The following is a 4,781-nucleotide window of genomic DNA, read 5'->3' on the forward strand; positions in this document are numbered from 1 at the left end:
GTACACTGCGATACATTTTTGAATAGGTTTTTAGAAGAGGACATGAATTACCGAACAAAAATACAGGGTGCCATTTAAAAAAAGTCATACTGCTGTTCATATCTTTGTATAAAACAAAGTTACAACGAAGGCAATCATGCTGATTGATGTACCCCTGACGGCTCACCAAGGGGCATTCAGACTGTAGGTGGGCGCTGGTCATAATGTTTTGGTTCATCACGGTATATTACCAAAAAGTGTACAAAGCATGAATGAATCAGTTGCCATGCCTTCTATAGATAAACTCATCATCAGCTCCTCAAACTTCTTTTCGAATGATTGCGCAAAATCCACATTCTCGCTCCCTCCTTCCCCCTCCCGCACTCACACATGTGTGATAAAAAAATTAAGTGAACTGCACCAACGTGATGAAAACCTAGCACGCTGAGGATTCTCCCTCGAATATCACAGCAGAGATCTGTGGAATGTGCCCAGCTGGTTCGGTATTCTTTTCAGGTGGCAGGAAACGGTAGGACCTCATTAAGTACAGAGATAACTCCAAGGGCCTGGTACAGAGCGGTTCGCCACACAAATACAGGATAAGGTAATTGCCTTATTAGCAGACCCCTGCACCGTTTACAAGGCAGACGATACCGACCCTTTCGTATTTCTTACCATTGCTTCCTTTCGCATTTTAGATGAACGAAGACTGGTTTGATAGTGCTCCTTACTAGACAAGCCTCTCCTCATCCAAACTGAAGATTCTTTGATGCCTCAGGATGTGTCCCACCAATCGATCTCATCTTTTAGTTACGCTGTGCCAAAATTTCTTGTTCCCCAGTTAGAATCACTAGTTCCTCATTAATTATTCAATACACCCATCTAATCTTCGGCATTCTTCTGCAGCACCGTGTCTGAGAAGTTTATATTCTCTGCTTGTCTGGACTTCCGCACAAGGCTGCACTTCAGATAAATGCTTACTAAAAATAGTTCCTAAGATTTCCTAACGAGTTATTTTGCTTTTTAATAACGAAGGTGAGTACATACAATGTCTACGAACGCGACAGCACCTACAACGAAGACAGTTACTGTATTCAGCAAACATACTATTTCAAGATTTTAAACATGGCTGAAACAGCAGCTGTTGAAATTCTTCACGATAAATGATGACAGCCAAAACAGTTGCAGGATAAAGATTTATTAAAAAATCTTGACCAAGGTTTCGGTATATATAAATATACCTTCATCAGAAGTAAAATGTCAGGTGTCCTAGTCTTAAGCAGATGAAGCTTGCGCTATGAAACACATCTAACAAGAGCGGGCACTAGTGTTATGCGCTAGAAACTCGCGTAACGTAAACGGTAAAATGCATACTAGCGAAAACAGCCAAAATGTTAAAGTAAAACGAAACCATCTCTTGCTAGCATGGCGCTTTCCTCAAGAAAGGACACAGGATATTTTACTTCTGATGAAGGTATATTTACATATACCGAAACCTTGGTCAAGAATTTTTAATAAATCTTTATCCTGCAACTGTTTTGGCTGTCATCATTTATCGTGAAAACATACTATTTTCCATTTGACTCTTCCACGTATGTTTGCAGGTTTTCGTAACTAGTGCGCTCGCTGCTGAATAGTCGGATACATTACGGCACGTTGCCAACGGCCTGGCCGCAGTGGTAACGCCGGTTCCCGTCAGATCACCGAAGTTAAGCGCTGTCGGGCTGGGCTAGCACTTGGACGGGTGACCATCCGGTCTGCCGAGCGCTGTTGGCACGCGGGGTGCTCTCAGCCCTTGTGAGGCAAACTGAGGAGCTACTTGAATGAGAAGTAGCGGTTCCGGTCTCGGAAACTGACGTACGACCGGGAGAGTGGTGTGCTGACCACATGCCCCTCCATTTCCACATCCAGTGACGCCTGTGGGCTGAGGATGACACGGCGGCCAGTCGATACCTCTAGGCCTTCGTGGCCTGTGCGGGAGGAGTTTTTCTTATTACGGCACGTTGGGTCCTATAGCACTTGGGAATGTCATGTAAGACCGAAATGGGTCAATCGTGCGAAACTAAATACAGTAAATTCGTGTAAACAACAGCGGAGGTGGGACCATTACATTGTCCTTCAAGTAAATAATCTTTAATCAAGTACAGTCAAGAGAAAAGTTTTGGATAATGCAGACGTTAGGAATCCTCACACACGCGGAAGTTACGTGCTCAGAGACACGAGTTCTACATCCCAAGTAGTGTACAGATGACTGCCTGCAGTATTCATGCCACTAACTTCGAATTGCCATCTGCGACCTAAGTGGTGTCAAGCTAGAACTCATTGGAAAATAGAAATGAGCGTTCCGCGTCATTGGCCGGGAGGCCCCCTACGGGGCAGGTCCGTCTGCCTTGGTGCAGGTCTTATTGTGGTGTCACCGCCAGACACCACACTTGCTAGGTGGTAGCTTTAAATCGGCCGCGGTCCATTAGTACATGTCGGACCCGCGTGTCGCCACTGTCAGTGATCGCAGACCGAGCGCCACCACACGGCAGGTCTCGAGAGACGTACGAGCACTCGCCCCAGTTGTACGGACGACGTAGCTAGCGATGCACACTGACGAAGCCTCGCTCATTTGCAGAGCAGATAGTTAGAATAGCCTTCAGCTAAGTCAAAGGCTACGACCTAGCAAGGCGCCATTAACCATTTCAAGATAGAGTCTCACTTGTATCATCACGAATGCTGTATACAAATGATGGAATAAAGTTAAGTATTCTAGCAGCTACGTACTTTTCTTTATAGCATTCATTACGAATCCTGTTTCAGACCTAAACAAGCCTGCGTGAGTTGACGCGTGCCCTTTCGGCTTCCTCGCCTTGTGTCTCGACTGTCTTGTCTAGACACAACACTTATTACATTCGACGCCACATCGGGCGACTTGCGCGCCAGATGGAGATGAAATGTGATTAATACAACACAACACCCAGTCCCTGGGCGGAGAAAATCCCCGACCCAGCCGGGAAAGGAAGCCGGGCCCGTAGGACAGTAATCCGCCACGTTGACCATACAGCTATTGGGGCGGACGAACTCATTGGAGAGCGGAGTGGAGAACTGTTTCTGCGTCCGTTCCAGTGACGGGCCTATGTTTGTCAGAAGGATGCCAAATGGGAGCTTGGAAGCGAGCTATCTATGGCGTGGACACACTGGACCTGCGTCAGTTGTTGCTGTCTGAGATCAACTTCTTGCGACAGCAGGGACACTCCGGTCTTTATCTTAAGAAACTTGTCTGCAGATTTGTACGTCAGCTTGGTGATCGACCCGGATATGCTGCTATTCATTTGCATTATTCAAGAGGGTGTTTTCCAAGAGGATACGCGCGTCCTCATTCTGCTGCTGACACCTCACGTGCTGTACGGAGTGTCGACCAATTACTCGTGCCTGCTAGGGATCAGTATCTCACAAAATGAGGTACCATGCAATGCACACGCGCTGAAATAGAACTATGTATTACAGGGATTGGCATCAAGCGCAGTTCTAGTGATTTTGCTAAATGCAGGAAGCGTACAAAGATACAACATCAAAACACGCTTAATGTATTCATTTTATGTTCTGAAAAGTGCACACTTTCGAAAAGTGTATCCATCATCCGTAGACGAAAAGTTCACCAGAAAGAGTTTTTTCTGTCGGTTCCTTTACGGTCAGATCAGCCTAAATCACCGCACCCAGAACGTTATGCAAACGCACATTACAATGTGACTGATACCATCTTATCTCGAACATTTATCGTTGCGGTCTTTGTGTGCAATTACTAGTGAAACGCCGCTCACACATCAAAGTGTTGATTCAATGCAATCACAGATTCAGAAGTGGAGAGATCTTAAAAGATGGAGTTAGTCAAGATTTGCGGGCGGGTATAAGAGAAGATATTCGTGACTCCTTATTTTCCTACTCGCAGCGATCTTACTACGTCTACGTATGCAGACTTTATTACTCCTTGCTGATAGGTATTTCACTGTAGTATCTGTTTGTTATCTCACGTGGTGACATAACATCACAGAACTTCTGTGGTAAACATTTATTCATTGTTACTACACTCATGCTCATAAATTAAGGATAATTGCAAAATGTGGTGCCACACAACGTGGCAGTACACAAAACACGCGCTAATAGCATAGGCACATAGGGAACACACACGACACAGATCTGTAAGTCCACGGTATTGGTGATAAGATGAAAAAACTGTCCCGAAACACATGTGCTACAAAACGCCACTGGTTCCTGCGCATGTACCCCGACATCAATATGGGATATGATCACCATGCACACGTACACAGGCCCCACAACGGGTTGTCATACTCTGGATCAGGTGGTCAAGCAGCTGCTGGGGTATAGCCTCCCATTCTTGCACCAGTGCCTGTCGGAGTTCCTGAAGTGTCGTAGGGGTTTGAAGACGTGCAGCGATATGTCGACCGAGAGCATCCCAGACGTGCTCGATGGAGTTTAGCTCTGGAGAACAGGCAGGCCACTCCATTCGCCTGATATCTTCTGTTTCAAGGTACTCCTCCATGATAGCAGCTCGGTGGGGCCGTGTGTTATCATCCATCAGGAGGAAGGTGGGACCCACTGCACCCCTGAAAAGGCGGACATGCTGGTGCAAAATGACATCCAGATACACGTAACCTGTTACAGTTCCTCTGTCAAAGACATGCAGGGGTATATGTGCGCCAATCATAAACCCACCCCACACCATAAAACCACGACCTCCATACAGCTCCTTTTCAAGGGCATTAAGGGGTTGGTATCTGGTTCCTGGTTCACGCCAG

At 46.2% G+C, this 4,781-nt stretch overlaps 1 pseudogene; it reads left to right on the forward strand.

The window, feature by feature from the left end:
- The first annotated feature begins 1,637 nt into the window (after positions 1 to 1,637).
- Positions 1,638 to 1,755, forward strand: LOC126250220 (5S ribosomal RNA; annotated as a pseudogene).
- Positions 1,756 to 4,781: the final 3,026 nt, after the last annotated feature.

This window comes from Schistocerca nitens, chromosome 3 (assembly GCF_023898315.1).
Source record: "Schistocerca nitens isolate TAMUIC-IGC-003100 chromosome 3, iqSchNite1.1, whole genome shotgun sequence".
NCBI lineage: Eukaryota > Metazoa > Arthropoda > Insecta > Orthoptera > Acrididae > Schistocerca > Schistocerca nitens.